The sequence below is a fragment of the Salvelinus fontinalis genome, chromosome 29 (assembly GCF_029448725.1).
Source record: "Salvelinus fontinalis isolate EN_2023a chromosome 29, ASM2944872v1, whole genome shotgun sequence".
Classification (NCBI taxonomy): domain Eukaryota; kingdom Metazoa; phylum Chordata; class Actinopteri; order Salmoniformes; family Salmonidae; genus Salvelinus; species Salvelinus fontinalis.
Window position 1 is genome coordinate 29,160,875 of NC_074693.1, and position 17,393 is coordinate 29,178,267.

The 17,393-nt window shown below is 43.8% G+C and overlaps 1 long non-coding RNA gene across 1 annotated transcript in view; it reads left to right on the forward strand.

Annotated features, from left to right (window-relative positions):
- LOC129827797 (uncharacterized) overlaps positions 1-16,234 on the forward strand; it is a 61,753-nt gene extending 45,519 nt beyond the window's left edge. Inside the window, exons 6-10 of the long non-coding RNA XR_008755221.1 lie at positions 5,311-5,565; positions 5,767-7,493; positions 15,501-15,679; positions 15,894-15,963; positions 16,068-16,234. This is a non-coding gene — a long non-coding RNA (uncharacterized LOC129827797). The remainder of the gene's footprint in view (positions 1-5,310; positions 5,566-5,766; positions 7,494-15,500; positions 15,680-15,893; positions 15,964-16,067) is intronic.
- Positions 16,235-17,393: the final 1,159 nt, after the last annotated feature.

Here is a 17,393-nt window from a genome sequence, read left to right on the forward strand (position 1 = left end):
CTCCCTTTGCCCGGTCTCCCTACGGCCCTACAGACTGCGGAGGCCTTGTTTACACACGTCTTCCGGCACTACGGGGTGCCTGAGGATATAGTGTCAGATCGGGGTCCACAGTTCACGTCATGGGTCTGGAAGACATTCATGGAACGTCTGGGGGTCTTGGTCAGCCTTACCTCAGGTTTTCACCCCGAGAGTAACAGGCAGGTGGAGAGAGTAAACCAGGATGTGGATAGGTTTCTGAGGTCCTAGTGTCTGGACCAGCCGGGGGAGTGGGCAGCGTTCGTGCCCTTGGCAGAGATGGCCAAGAACTCGCTCCACCACTCTTCCACTAACCTCACCCCCTTCCAGTGTGTATTGGGGTATCAGCCGGTTCTGGCTCCTTGGCATCAGAGTCAGACCGAGGCTCCTGCGGTGGACGACTGGTTCCGGCGCACGGAGGAGAGATGGGACCAGCCCATGTCCACCTTCAGCGCGCCGTGCTGCGCCAGAAAGTGAGCGCAGACCATCACCACAGTGAGGACCGGGTCTGGCACTCGACCCGTAACCCGCCGCTCCGCCTGCCCTGCCGGAAGCTGGGCCCGCCGTTTGTGGGGCCATTCAAAGTCCTGGCTGGTGGTGGTTGGCCCGCTCCAGGAATCTGAGGTACCGGAGGTTCCTCCGCCCCCTCTGGATATCGAGGGGGCCCCGGCGTACTCCGTTCATTCCATCCTGGATTCAAGGTGTCAGGCGGGGTGTCTTCAGTACCTCGTGGAGTGGGAGGGGTACGGTCCGGAGGAGAGGTGCTGGGTGCCGGTGGCGGATGTGTTGGACTCTGAACTGCTGCGGGAGTTCCACTGTCGCCGGCCGGATCTCCCCGCTCCTCGCCCTCTGGGTCGTCCCCGTGGTCTGTGTCGGCGCGCCGCTGGAGCCGCGAGTCAAGGGGGGGATTACTGTCACGACTTCTACCAAAGTCGGCTCCTCTCCTCGTTCAACCGGCGTTCGGCCATCACTGCTCCATTTTCTCATTGTTCTATTTGTTTTGTCTTGTTCCCTGCACTCCTGGTTTACATTCCCTAATCACACTGCATGTATTTTTTCCTCTGTTCCCCCCCATGTCTTTGTGTGAAATTGTTCTTTACTTTTTTTGTATGATGTGCCAGGCTGTTTTTACCCCGGGTATTGTTTTGTACCCGTGGTCGTGTCTTTACTATCATTAACTGGAGACTTATTTATCAAATAACTCTGTAATTATTATTACGCGATTAAACTGATTAATCATGTAACTGTAATTAACTAGGAAGTCGGGGCACCAAGGAAAATATTCAGATTACAAAGTTATAATTTTCCCAAAATAACTTTTCAGATATTTTCATATCTGATCAATTAGTCTTCTTAATTAATGAATTATTTACTTTACCTCACGTTAGTCTCATTCCAAACGTCTTAACTTGGTTATCTGCACGAACCCAGTCTTCACTATGAGTCATCCACACATCAATTGTCTTAAATAATTTATTTACCAACTAAGTAATTCATAGAAATGCATAAACAAACAAGCAAAGTAAATATGGTTACAAGAAATGATAGGGGAATGTGCCCTAGTGGGCTAAACCGGCTTGACGGCTTGTTAGACAATATGGGGGTGGGGGTCAGATGAGCAGTCACTACAGAGTTGATAATTATAACGATTGAAATGCTAATCCTTTGCACATGAACTCTCACTCATTCGGGAACAATTGCAATCAATATATATATTTACGCTCAGTGTGTCGTCGGGATCTCTGCTGAAAAGTTAGTTTCTGTTGGAGAGTTTCCGTCCCCTCTCTCTTTCTCTCTCTCTGTCGTGGTTAGAGTGGATTGTTCAGAGTGACATTCATTCATGTTGTTATGGATAGGTGTTTCGGCGGTTGTCGTTCTTCGCATTCAATGATACTGAATTCCTAGCTGCAGACTAGTAATTAATATCAAAGACTTGTTCTTATTCTGTCGGTATCGATAGTCTAAGAGTTTAACCACGTGGGATGGTTAAAAGATTCAGCAGTCTGGTCTCAAACCTTGACCCTCTCGTTATAGAGGTAAGCTGGTCTGCAACCTTTGTCCTCTCGTGATTGAGAGAAACATGGTCTGGTGATAGAAAACCCGAGTGGGGGTTTTATTTGGAAGGGCAGAAAAGGGCCTGTCCCAGGATGCCCGACCCTAACTGGGCTCATGGGTGGTCCTCTGATTTAGTTAATCTCAAAATGGAATTGGAGTTTCCTTCATTAACTTCTCTGCGCTACGGATCCCTTTTACGGGATAATTTTCCTAAACAACCGCTGAATTGCAGGGCGCAAAATATTACTAAAATTATTTCTAATCATGCAATCACAAGTAAAATATACCAAAACACAGCTTAGCTTGTTGTTAATCCACCTATCGTGTCAGATTTTGAAGATATGCTTTACAGAGAAAGAAATCCAAGCTTTTGTGAGTGTATCAATCAATGCTAGAACAGCTAGCCCCAAATTAGCATGGTCACGAAAGTCAGAAAAGCAATAAAATTAATCGCTTACCTTTGAAAATCTTCGGATGTTTGCACTCACGAGACTCCCAGTTACACAATTAATGTTCTTTTTGTTCGATTAAATATTACTTTCATAACAAAAAAACGCCATTTGGGTTGCGCGTTATGTTCAGAAAACTACAGCCTTGTTTCCGGTCCTGAAAGGCAGAAGAAAATTCCCAAACGTATCAGATTCAAAAATATTACTAAAAATATTTATAGTCATGCAATCACAAGTGAAATATACCAAAACACAGCTTAGCTTGTTGTTAATCCACCTATCGTGTCAGATTTTGAAAATATGCTTTGCAACGAAAGCAATCTAAGCTTTTGTGAGTGTATCAATCAATGCTATAACAGTTAGCCTTATATTAGCTTGGTTAGCTTGGTCACGAAAGTCAGAAAAGCAATAAAATGAATCGCTTACCTTTGATAATCTTCGGATGTTTGCACTCAAGAGACTCCCAGTTACACAACAAATGTTATTTTTGTTCGATAAATATTACTTTTATAACAAAAAAACGCCTTTTGGGTTGCGCGTTATGTTCAGAAAACCAAAGTCTCGTTCCGAAAATTCCAAAAAGTATCCGTAATGGTCGTAGAAACATGTCAAATGTTTTTTATAATCAATCCTCAGGTTGTTTTAAACAAACATAATCGATAATATTTCAACTGGACCGTAACCTATTCAATAAGAGAAAAAGGAAAATGGAGAGCTACCCTCTCGCGCGTAGGAACTAATCAGAGGACACATGACTACTTTTGAAAAATCTTGCTAATTTTTCAAAATAAAAGCCTGAAACTATGTCTAAAGCCTGGTCACAGCCTGAGGAAGCCATTGGAAAAGGAATCTGGTTGATGCCCCTTTAAATGGAAGAAAGACGGCCCAGGAAACACAGATACAAAAATAATAATCACTTCCGGGTTAGATTTTCTCAGGTTTTCGCCTGCAGAATCAGTTTTGTTATACTCACAGACAATATTTTGACAGTTTTGGAAACTTTGGAGTGTTTTCCATCCTAATCTGTAAATTATCTGCATATTCTACAATCTGGACCTGAGAAATAGTCCATTTACCTTTGGAACGTTATTTAATTAAAAAAATCTGACCCCTAGCGTCAAGAGGGGGTCAGATTTTCTCAATAGGGGGAGCTGTTTTCACTTTGTAAGAATTTCATTCCCAAATTAAACTGCCTCGTACTCAATTCTTGCTCGTACAATATGCATATTATTATTACTATTGGATAGAAAACAATCTCTAGTTTCTAAAACCGTTTGAATTATATCTGTGAGTAAAACAGAACCCAAGTTGGAGCAATTTCCCTGTGAGGAAGTGAGAAATCTGAAATCAGGCAGACTGTTCTGGGGTCAGTTTATTAATTTGCTTGTGTTCTATTGGTTGAGATGCACCGCATACGCCTTTCCCTAGATGTCAGCAAATAGTGAGAATTGTAATGGAGTTGCTAGGCAGATTTGAAGCCATATAAAGGGTCTGGGAACGTGGGGTCCCCCCTTTTCGACATTCGCCCTGACGCAAGACAGACCTCAGGATGGCGCCCTGGAAAGCTCCCGTTATAGTCTTTAGATATATCCGGCTCTGATTTTGTTCGATATAGGTGTTAAAGACATCATAATGTTGTTATTTTAAACCGAGTTATATCAGTTTATATCAGTATATTGCGATTTTCGGATAAATCTTTGTGCTGCGTTGTAGTGGGTTGGGCACGTCTGGGCCACATGGCTAGTGTTTACTACTAATTCCAAAGTTGAAGGCGACAATCTACAACCGAGCAACGATTCTTTTGGACAAAGGACAACTTGCCCAATATTCTGATGGGAGCTCATCAAAAAGTAAGAACTATTTATGATGTTAATTCGTTGTTCTGTTGAAAAATGTTGACCTACAGTTCCGTCATTCATTTCGGTGCGGTCTCGCTTTAACGCACGCTGTATGTCGTAGTAACGTTAATTTTAAAAATCTAACACAGCGGTTGCATTAAGAACTAATGTATCTTTCATTTGCTGTCCAAACCGGTATTTTTTAGTCAAGTTTATGATTAGTTACTGATTAGATTAGGTGCCTCTCCCAAGATTTCTCCCAACATTTTGTTGGCAGCTTGGCTACTATTCTCATTGTATAACCACGATTTGTGCCGCTAAATATGCACATTTTCGAACAAACTCTATATGTATTGTGTAATATGATGTTACAGGACTGTCATCTGAAGAAGTTTGAGAAGGTTAGTGAAAAAATGTATATCTTTTGCTGGTTTATTCGTTATCGCTATTGTTATTGCTATTGTTGTTAGAAATGCATTTTATGTGTAACCATGGAGTAATTTTTATTTTCATATGTTACTGTAGTTGGTACATAGTCATAACCACATCCATCAACATTAAATGGGGAGGCAGGGTAGCCTAGTGGTTAGAGCGTTGGACTAGTAACTGAAAGGTTGCAAGTTCAAATCCCCGAGCTGACAAGGTACAGATCTGTCATTCTGCCCCTGAACAGGCAGTTAACCCACTGTTCCTAGGCTGTCATTGAAAATAAGAATTTGTTCTTAACTGACTTGCCTAGTTTGTAAGTCGCTCTGGATAAGAGCGTCTGCTAAATTACTTAAATGTAAATGTAAATTATCTGTTGGTTATTTGAAATGCAGTCATTATGTGTCATGAATCTGCTGCTCCTGTTGACTACAGTAGTTTCTGTGGCTTTCAAGAAGAATGGCTGGTGTTGTGTTCGAGTGTGTTTTGCCCTCTTACTACAGTTACGTATCCTTCTTCCCCCACAGCTCTAGTGTCCAGTCCTCAGCTGTCCTCTGAGTGTCTGTCTCATGGAGAGATGAGGGTGTCCTGCTCCTCTGAGGGGGATGGTCCCCAGTACAGCTGGACTCTGGATGGACAGACGCTGAGAGACACTAAGGCCTCTTCTGATAACGAGACAAACACCATCACTCTGAAGAAAGGCCTGTCAGGAAATCTCACCTGTACCATCAGAAACTACATCAGCAGTGATTCTATCAGCAGGAGAATCTCACACTGTACAGGTAATTTAATGTTTAATTTACTTTGTTTAAAAAACATAATGATCAACAATATCAATGATTAATGATAATGATGATTATAATGATCAATGATCAATTCTTATCAATAAGAATTGACCTGTTTCGAAACAGCACTATCCATTTGCCAGTATTTACATGTAATTCAGATACGCATGTTATTACTGTTGTTTGGATTGCCTACAGGGCTGATATATGTTAACTGCACCTTATCCAACGGGACAAAGCTATCAGAGTGGGTGAATGCCACTGGTAATACCCTGTGTGTTGAGTCTACAACAGTGGTGACTGTGACTGAGGCTCCCGTCAGTAAAACCTCCACTGGTAAGGGCCAGGGGCAGGATATTTTCATTGCTGTACTCTGTGTCATTATGTTTAGTTTAACAGACACATCATGCAAAATAAAACAATAATATATTAATGATGATGATAATTATGATGATGATGATTGACGTCATCGTCATCATCATCATAATCATGACCTCTAGGGTCGTTCCACAAAATTAGTCCCTATTTGATATTTTCTTCAATAATACCACATGGAGAATTCAATTCAATCTTCGATTTTCTATATGAAAAAACATTTGCTATCCTGCCAAAATGCAGCATTTTGACACGTCCCTCTGTCACCCTCTGTGACTTCTAGGAAGATTTTAACCCACTTAATCCCAAAATGTCTCCAAGTGTTCACCATTATTGTAAAGCCTTATTTTGTCTCTTTGCCAAAGTCATTTCTGAACATTTGTTTATTTTATGTAATTTTTTTATTTATTTTTTATTTAACTTTTAATTAAATAGGCAAGTCAGTTAAGGACAAATTCTTATTTACAATGCCAGCCTACCAAAAGGCAAAAGGCCTCCTGTGGGGATGGGTGCCTGGGGTTAAAATGAAAAATAAATACTAAATAAACAAACACACATCACAACAAGAGAGACAACACAACACTACATGAAGAGAGACCTAAGACAACACTATAGCAAGGCAGCAACATATGACAATACAGCATGGTAGCAACACAACACCCAATTTCCACACTATTCATTACAAGATTTAGTTGACGTTTATGGTTTAGTGAATGATTTGTCCCAAATACAATGCTTTTAGTTTTTGAAATATTTAGGACAAACGTATTCCTTGCCACCCATTCTGAAACGAACTGCAGCTTTGTGTTAAGTGTTGCAGTCATTTCAGTCGCTGTAGTAGCTGACATGGATAGTGTTGAGTCATCCTTATACATAGACACATTGAATATATGAGCCAGTGAAGAGGGTTTTACTATTCTTGGGTAGCGGAATAACTTCTACTTCCCTCCAGGCCTGAGGGCACACACTTTCTAGTAGGCTTAGATTGATGATATGGCAAATAGGAGTGGCAATATCGTCCGCTATTATCCTCAGTAATTTTCCATCCAAGTTGTCAGACCCCGGTGGCTTGTCATTGTTGATAGACAACAATACATTTTTTACCTTTTCCACACTCACTTTACGGAATTCAAAATTACAATGCTTGTCTTTCACAATTTGGTCAGTTATGCTTGGATGTGTAGTGTTGGCATTTTTTTGCTGGCATGTCATGCATAAGTTTGCTATTCTTGCAAGTGAAGAAATCATTAAAGTAGTTGGCAATATCAGTAGATTTTGTAATGAATGAGCCATCTGATTCAATGACTGATGGAGCTGAGTTCGCCTTTTTTGCCGAAAATTTCAATGAAGGTTATTACTATCAATGTTTATATCATATATCTTTGTTTCATGGTATAGATTCTTCATATTTTTATTCAGTTTAGTCACATGATTTCTCAATTTGCAGTACGTTTGCCAATCGGTTGTGCTGCCTGACTTATTTGCCATTCCTTTTGCCACATGTAACGATTTTCGTCGGGAGAAGGAGAAGAGGACCAAGGTGCAGCGTCGTAAGTGTTCATATTTTAAAATAAAATACGAAACACTTGACAAAACAACAAAAATGACAAACGAACAGTCCTGAAAGGTGAAACAAACACTAAACAGGAAACAATCACCCACAACTCAAAGTGGGAAAACAGGCTACCTAAATATGGTTCTCAATCAGAGACAACGATAGACAGCTGCCTCTGATTGAGAACCACACACAGCCAAACACAAAGAAATAGACAACATAGAACACCAGACATAGAATGCCCACCCAAAATCACGCCCTGACCAACCAAAATAGAGACAGAAAAAGGATCTCTACAGTCAGGGTGTGACACCACATCCGTCTCAACGATACCATTTTTCAATTTCTCGCCAATCGAAGGGAATTTAACATTTCTTACAGTCATTTTCTTAATGGGTGCATGTTTATTCGTAACTGGAATAAGCAAATTCATAAATGTGTCAAGTGCAGCGTCTGGTGGCTCCTCATTGCACCACAGAACAGCAAGTATTTTTACATCATCAACATAAGAATCACTACAAAACTTATCGTATGACCTCTAACATGCTGACCAGACCGGACACGTCGCGTGCGCGAGCGTCACAAAATAAATGTAGAAATCCTTGTTATTCAATTATTGCACCCACACTGCTCTCGCGCGCCAACGAGCGTCTGCGACGCCAAGGGCTAAAATGGAACTCATTCCTATTTCTGACGCAGATCGCGCTGCAAGTCCTGCCTCTCCCTTCTCCTCATTGATTTATAGAAGCAGGTACCCACGTGCCATCTCCTCATTGATTTATAGAAGCAGGTACCCACGTGCCATCTCCTCATTGGTTATACCCACGTGCGTGAATAAAAGACGAACTGTTTTGCCGGTAGTCGTGGTAATACAATGAAAGTTTAGATGCGATCACCAAATAAGTTAAACGATTAAAAAGCCTGGAAGGAGGAGAGATGACTAGAAATGATTCGGTTGGCCATTTTATGTGTGGATTAATTGTCGGAGTAGAGGTCCTTGTGCATTTCAGGTAAAATAACAACTCAATGTTTATATCCGAGAACCATACTAGGCCAAACACATAGAAATATAACGACTAGAACAAAACTTAGAAAAATAACATAGAATGCCCCCTCAACTCACGCCCTGACCAAACTAAAATAAAGACATAAAAAAGGAACTAAGGTCAGAACGTGACAGTTAGTTATTTTATTTTCGTTTGAAAGTCGCATATATATTTTTGAGCAGCTGATAGGTATGTAGTAATTCATATACTATATTATTCTATATACCTACTGCAGGTTGTGTTAATAACTAAGCTACTAACTAGCTAGCTAATGTTAGCTTGTTTGGACTGTGTTAGCTAACAGTAGCCAAGTTGGCATGTCGGTTTGTTGGGTTGATCTTTCTTGCTGGTAAAATAATCAGTGATAGTGTAGCTAAAGAGCAAATCATTTTAGTATTAACAACGTGCAGAAATCCATATGTGTGTTTCTTTGGATAGGCTACTTAACCGGTGGGTGCATGACATGGGTGGCATGGTGCTAACTCTATGGTACTAGTGGCAACGTAATCGTAGGTTTCACCGAACAAAAATACTGTTCATCTAGGGAGGGAACGAGAGTTTAGCTATGTCGAATGCACCTTTAGTTTGTCAGCAGGCACGGATTTACATTTAGCTTTGGGATGTCTACTTTTGGGTGATTCTGTAGTTGGAATGAGAGGTGTCTCAGATTAAATGCTCAGAGATTGCGAACTTCATTGGACACCTTTCTCTAAATATCTCTGGTTAACGTTAGCTCTATTCAGTGTCGGGTGCGTGTGATTTAGCAAATGTGTAACGTTAGTGGAATAATCCACCTGCTTTTGTAATCCTTATTAGTCCATTAAATTAATTAATTCAGCAACAACAGGCACAGACCGATATTTCTTCCTGCAGGATATTCAAGTTATATTTTATTTTCATTTGTTTCAGATTGTGTGGTTAGTTTGCTAGCGTTATTCAGGGCGATGGTTGTGGCATTTTCCCACGTCAGTTGAATTTTCCTCGTGCTTTTGCAAATCTTTCAGAAGTTATCCTTATCCAACCATTAATTAGGCAACATTAAATTAATGATATCTGAAACATCAGGCACAGACTGATATTTTATTTAGCCTTGTAGTCTCTAAAAAAAATGTGATTGTGTGGTTGGCACGAGTTGCATGGTAACGTATAGCTTGATAGCTCTTTTGCTGTGTGCATGCAATTTGGTGGCTGGGGGTAGTGTAATTTCCATATTGCAGGCTGGCTGGTAGCTGGAAGTAGCTTTATTTGCAATGTACAGGTGTAAATCCTGCAATTTCTGTTTCCTAAATATTAAATCATTCATTACTCATGCAAAAAAACATAGACTTGTGGCGAACTACAGTTTTGCTTGTGGAGTAGAATGCCCTTGCACCAAAGCATCACTACTTGTTACACTACCCAGTTGCTAATATATGCATATTATTATTAGTATTGGATAGACAACACTCTTAAGTTTCTAAAACTGTTTGAATGATGTCTGTGAGTATAACAGAACTCATTTCTCAGGCAAAAACCTGAGAAAAAATCCAAACAGGAAGTGGGAAATCTAAGGTTGGTCGATTTTCAAACCAACCCCTATTGCATACACAGTGGGATATGGATGAGTTTGCACTTCCTACGGCTTCCACTAGATGTCAACAGTCTGTAGAACAATGTCTGATGCCTCTACTGTGAAGTGGGGCCATAGGAGACAGGAATTAGTCAGGTCTGCCATGAGGTGACCATGCTCTGACCATGCGCGTTCACATGAGAGGGAGCTCTGTTCCATCGCACATCTGAAGTCAATGTAATTCTCCGGTTGGAACATTATTGATTTATGTTAAAAGCATTCTAAAGATTGATTCAATACACCGTTTGACATGTTTCTACTGACTGTTACGGAACTTTTTGACATTTTGTCTGCTTTTAGTGAACGCGCATCCTGACTTTGGATTTGTTTATAAAACACGCTAACAAAAATAGCTATTTGGACATTACCGAACAAAATTAACATTTCTTGTGGAAGTGGGAGTCTTGGGAGTGCATTCCGACGAAAATCAGCAAAGGTAAGTTAAGAGTTATAATGCTTTTTATGAGTTTTGTTGACTGCACAATTTGGCGGGTAACTGTATGGCTTCCTTTTGTGGCTGAACGCTGTTCTCAGATTATTGAATATTGTGCTTTTGCCGTAAAGCTTTTTGAAATCTGACACAGCGGTTAAGAACAAGTCTATCTTTAATTCTATGTAAAACATGTTGTAACGTTCGTCTGGTGGTGTATGAACGGACCAAGGCGCAGCGGGTGTTGAATACATAACGATTTATTACAAACAGACGAAACACTGACAAAACACTAGAACAAACTACAAAACAATAAACGAAGGCAACAGACCTGAAACAAACAAACTTACAATTAGACGAAGGACGCAAAAACAGGAACAGACTACCTAAAACGAACGAACAACCGAAACAGTCCCATGTGGATTACACAGACACAGGAACAATCACCCACAAACAAACAGTGAGAACAACCTACCTTAATATGACTCTCAATCAGAGGAAACGCCAAACACCTGCCTCTAATTGAGAGCCATACCAGGCAACCCATTAACCCAACATAGAAAACACATAACATAGACTACCCACCCAAACTCACGCCCTGACCAATTAAACACATACCAAACAACAGAAAACAGGTCAGGAACGTGATAGAACCCCCCCCCTCAAGGTGCAAACTCCGGGCGCACCCCTAAAACTCAAGGGGAGGGTCTGGGTGGGCATCTGTCCGCGGTGGCGGCTCCGGCGGTGGACGAGGACACCACTCCACCACTGTCTTTGTCCACCTCCTTAGCGTCCCTTGAGTGGCGACCCTCGCCCCCGACCATGGTCCAGGAACCTTCACCAACGCCCCTCTACAATAGAGGAGACAACTCAGGACAGAGAGGTAGTTCAGGACAAAGAGGTAGTTCAGGACAAAGAGGTAGTTCAGGACAAAGAGGTAGCTAAGGACAGAGAGGTAGCTAAGGACAGAGAGGTAGCTCAGGACAGAGAGGTAGCTCAGGACAGAGAGGTAGCTTAGGACAGAGGGACCACTCCGGACTAGTGGCAGCTCCGGACTGAGTGGCAGCTCCGGACTGAGTGGCAGCACCGGACTGAGTGGCAGCTCCGGACTGAGTGGCAGCTCCGGACTGAGTGGCAGCTCCGGACTGAGTGGCAGCTCCGGACTGGAAGGCAGCTCATGACTGGAAGGCAGCTCATGACTGGAAGGCAGCTCATGACTGGAAGGCAGCTCATGACTGGAGGGCAGCTCATGACTGGAGGGCAGCTCATGACTGGAGGGCAGCTCATGACTGGAGGGCAGCTCATGACTGGAGGGCAGCTCATGACTGGAGGGCAGCTCATGACTGGAGGGCAGCTCATGACTGGAGGGCAGCTCATGACTGGAGGGCAGCTCATGACTGGAGGGCAGCTCATGACTGGAGGGCAGCTCATGACTGGAGGGCAGCTCTGGCGGCTCCTGACTGGCTGGCGGTTCTGGCGGCTCCTGACTGGCTGGCGGTTCTGGCGGCTCCTGACTGGCTGGCGGTTCTGGCGGCTCCTGACTGGCTGGCGGCTCTGGCGGCTCCTGACTGGCTGGCGGCTCTGGCGGCTCCTGACTGGCTGGCGGCTCTGGCGGCTCCTGACTGGCTGGCGGCTCTGGCGGCTCCTGACTGGCTGGCGGCTCTGGCGGCTCCTGACTGGCTGGCGGCTCTGGCGGCTCCTGACTGGCTGGCGGCTCTGGCGGCTCCTGACTGGCTGGCGGCTCTGGCGGCTCCTGACTGGCTGGCGGCTCTGGCGGCTCCTGACTGGCTGGCGGCTCTGGCGGCTCCTGACTGACGGACGGCTCTGGCGGCTCCTGACTGACGGACGGCTCTAATGGCTCGGGACAGACGGGCGGCTCTAATGGCTCGTGGCAGACGGACGGCTCAGAAGGCGCTGGGCAGACGGACGGCTCAGAAGGCGCTGGGCAGACGGACGTCTCAGACGGCGCTGGGCAGACGGATGGCTCAGACGGCGCTGGGCAGACGGATGGCTCAGACGGCGCTGGGCAGACGGATGGCTCAGACGGCGCTGGGCAGACAGATGGCTCAGACGGCGCTGGGCAGACAGATGGCTCAGACGGCGCTGGGCAGACAGATGGCTCAGACGGCGCTGGGCAGACAGATGGCACAGCTGGCGCTGGGCAGACAGATGGCTCAGACGGCGCTGGGCAGACAGATGGCTCAGACGGCCCTGGGCAGACAGATGGCACAGCTGGCGCTGGGCAGACAGATGGCTCAGACGGCGCTGGGCAGACAGATGGCTCAGACGGCGCTGGGCAGACAGATGGCTCAGACGGTGCTGGGCAGACGAGCAGTGCAGGCGGCGTTGGGCAGACAGCCGACTCTGACCTGCTGAGGCCCACAGTAGGCCTGGTGCGTGGTGTCGGAACTGGAGGTACCGGGTTGAGGGCACGCACCTCAGGGCGAGTGCGGGGAGAAGGAACGATGCGTACAGGGCTCTGGAGACGCACAGGAGGCTTGATGCGTGGTGCCAAAACTGGAGGCACTGAGTTTGAGACACGCACCATCGGGAGAGTGCGTGGAGGAGGAACAGGGCTCTGGAGACGCACTGGAAGCCTGGTGCGTGGTGTAGGCACTGGTGGTACTGAGCTGGGGCGGGAAGGTGGCGCCGGATATACCGGACCGTGTAGGCGTACTGGCTCCCTTGAGCACTGAACCTGCCCAACCTTACCTGGTTGTGTGCTCCCCGTCGCTTGACCAGTGCGGGGAGGTGGAATAACCCGCACCGGGCTATGTAGGCGAACCGGGGACACCATGCGTAAGGCTGGTGCCATGTAAGCCGGCCCAAGGAGACGTACTGGTGGCCAGATATGTAGAGCCGGCTTCATTGCACTTGGCTCAATGCTCAATCTAGCCCTACCAGTGCGGGGAGGTGGAATAACCCGCACCGGGCTATGCACACGTACAGGAGACACCGTGCGCTCTACTGCGTAACCCGGTGTCTGCCCGTACTCCCGCTCTCCACGGTTAGCCTGGGAAGTGGGCGCAGGTCTCCTACCTGCCCTAGACCCACTACCTCTTAGACTCCCCCCCCAAGAAATTTTTGGGTTGTACTTGCGGGCTTTTCGGGCTTCCGTGCTAGACGCGTCCCTTCATAACGCCGGTTCCTCCCTCCGGTTTCCTCCGCTCTCCGAGCTTCCTCCAGCTGTTCCCATGGGCGGCGATTCACTTCAACTTTAGCCCATGGTCCTTTTCCTTCCATGATTTCCTCCCAAGACCAGAAATCCTGCTTCGTGCGCTGTCCGTTAGCCCGCTGCTTGATCCGGGTTTGGTGGGTGATTCTGTAACGTTCATCTGGTGGTGTATGAACGGACCAAGGCGCAGCGGGTGTTGAATACATAACGATTTATTACAAACAGACGAAACACTGACAAAACACTAGAACAAACTACAAAACAATAAACGAAGGCAACAGACCTGAAACAAACAAACTTACAATTAGACGAAGGACGCAAGAACAGGAACAGACTACCTAAAACGAACGAACAACCGAAACAGTCCCATGTGGATTACACAGACACAGGAACAATCACCCACAAGCAAACAGTGAGAACAACCTACCTTAATATGACTCTCAATCAGAGGAAACGCCAAACACCTGCCTCTAATTGAGAGCCATACCAGGCAACCCATTAACCCAACATAGAAAACACATAACATAGACTACCCACCCAAACTCACGCCCTGACCAATTAAACACATACCAAACAACAGAAAACAGGTCAGGAACGTGACACATGTATCTTTCATCAAAGTTTATGATGAGTATTTATGTTATTTGACGTGGCTCTCTGCAATTTCTCCGGATATTTTGGAGGCATTTCTGAACATGGCGCCAATGTAAACTGAGATGTTTGGATATAAATATGAACTTTATCGAACAAAACATACATGTATTGTGTAACATGAAGTCCTATGAGTGTCATCTGATGAAGATCATCAAAGGTTAGTGATTAATTGTATCTCTTTCTGTTTTTTGTGACTCCTATCTTTGGCTGGAAAATTGGCTGTGTTTTTCTGTGATTTTGTGGTGACCTAACATAATCGTTTGTGGTGCTTTCGCTGTAATGCCTATTTGAAATTGGACACTTTTGTGGGATTAACAACAAGATTACCTTTAAAATGGTAGAAGACACATGTATGTTTGAGGAATTTTAATTATGAGATTTCTGTTGTTTGAATTTGGCGTCCTGCACTTTCACTGGCTGTTGTCATATCGATCCCGTTAACGGGATTGCAGCCATAAGAAGTTTTAAACACCAATTGCCCGAGTTGGAGATCGAGACGGTGAGATCTTTGTCAGAGCATCTGAGGGAAAATGTTGGAGTGGAGAATATTAAAGACCTTGAATATGTTCAGCCGGAGGACATAAAATACCATTTGACACCAAAGGTGCTATCTAGAACCTAAAATGGTTATTTGGCTGTCCCCATAGGAGAACCCTTCGAATATCGCTTTTTGATTCCAGGTACATGTATCACCCTTTTGGTTCCAGGTAGAACGCTTCTGGGTTCCATGTAGAACCCTTTCCAAATAGGGTTCTACATGGAACCCAAAAGGGTTCTACCTGGAAACAAAAAGGGTTCTCCTATGGGGACAGCCAAAGAACCCTGTCGGAAACCTTTTTCTAAGAGTGTCCACACACACACACAAGGTTAAAAAGGTTCTGTAAATAGTTAATTTGTTTGCCCTGAAGATAAATGGTTTATGCTATGAGGGAGTGAGGCATATGCAATAAAAGGGACATAAATGACAAAAATACATAAAATGACAAAAATATACAAATGTTTCTTTAAATTGTTTGTTTGTCCTCTTGTACTGGTATGGAGTGCAGCGCATAGACTAACTGAGTTTTTTTCTTTGTCATTTTTTAAAGAAAATGAAACATTTATATTATCTGTAACAATGGATAGGACACTTGTCCTCCTCCATGCGCCAGTGACCTCCAGGAATGGTGGCCTTTCCGTTTCACCAAGTTATGGCTCTGCGACCACTTCAATACCCTCACTGGCATCGTGATTGACAGTCTCCTGACTCAATCTCTCCTGAATAAGGGTAAAAGAATTGTCAACTTTTTAAAAGCTGAAAGACCATTCTGTCATTCTTTTGTTGATGACCCACTTCAAAGAGAAGGACGAATCTCTGTTCCTCTCGGCAGATGTAAAGAATAATGTTTTTATACCTATAAAGTTTATATGATTAATGGTGTTTAAACTTTACTATTACACATGATTTGAATATTTATTATATGTATGTTTTGTGATTTTAGGTCACTGCAACTCGGGTTGATATCGAAGCGCGAATTCCTTTGCCAGACACACACAGGCTGATCATGCTTGGTAATACATTTATTTGATTTAAGGTGGAACAGAAATAATACTATTGTGGTACCTATCTAGAGATATCTAGTAAGTGTACACTAACACCCTTTTGTGCATTTCAGGAAATACTCTATTGGGTTCTTCAAAATGAATGGTGTCGATCGAGGGGAGAGGTCTGTGTTTTTGACAGTGAGTCCAACTTTGCTGCTGCCCTCTCTGTGCTCTTCAGCACGTTCTATGTTTTTAACATAGAATATCAGGAGCCGGCCTCTGCAACCTTGGAGCTGATACAGAGGTAAGCATTGAACATTCATTGATCCAACACTTACATTTAGCATTTGTAAGTTACATTGCAATGATATTTCTTATTGTTATTTTTTCAATGCCTCTACAGATATAATATGTTCTATGTTGGGTTGTGCAGGTTCCTGGTTTGAAAAAACCCTGAAGGAACCAAATGCACAGTGAAAGCAGGAGTGAGCCGGAACACTGGAAAGGTCGTTCAGAGGAAGCCATAGCCAATTAACCCACGTGTTACACGCTTTCTCGCAGACCTGAAGGAGTTTCAGTGGAAAAACTCCCAACATGTAAGTACACACACACCTGATGAACACAAACTATTTGTCAGTTGTCTCCTGCCTTTTTACCCAGCAAGTAATAACAATATCTCTCTTTCTATTCTTTCTATGTCCACGTTTGTCCTAGTTGACGTATCAGAGCTAAGGAGGATGAGAGTTTCAACGTCTGGGGTGATAATCTGCACTCCACTGAGATTTATTCGAGACTCGTTTGCATCTTTCTTTCTCTCAGAAATCCTGCCATGCGGGTTGGGTCAGCAAATGATCTGCTTGCGCCATCCCGGAGCCTGTGTTGGGCTTGCGGTAGTGTGCTTCTCTGGCTCCAGTCTAGCCCTGCTCGCTCCTCTCTATCCATCCTTCTCTCAGCCCCTGTCTCTCTCGATCTCTCTCCCAAAGACAGGCAGGCAAGCAGTTCTTGGTATAGTTTCTTGTTAACATTTCTCCCTATTCAACTGTTGTTTTCCTATTTTTCATTGATCTGTTAAAATTATTTTTTTCTTACATAAACCTTTATTTTCAAGAATGATCTATTCTGATGTCTTGGTTTGTGTATGGTGAAGTACATTATTCAGTATTTGTCAATGTTCTTATCACTATTACTCTCTCTGTCTCTCTTTCTCTCCCCTACTATTTGGAGTTGTAATGTTGTTCTTTTCAAATGTTGTTCTTTGTGGTTAAAGTGCATGTTATATATATATATATATATCTCTATTTGTACACGTATTGTTTTTCTTACAATATTACATTTCAGGGAGCTGTCTTCTAAAGACAACCTGCAATGCTACTCAGTACTGTAAAAAAAATATATATATTACTGTAGGTATTGATTTTTATTTTATTTATATATTACTGTAGGTATTGACAGTATGA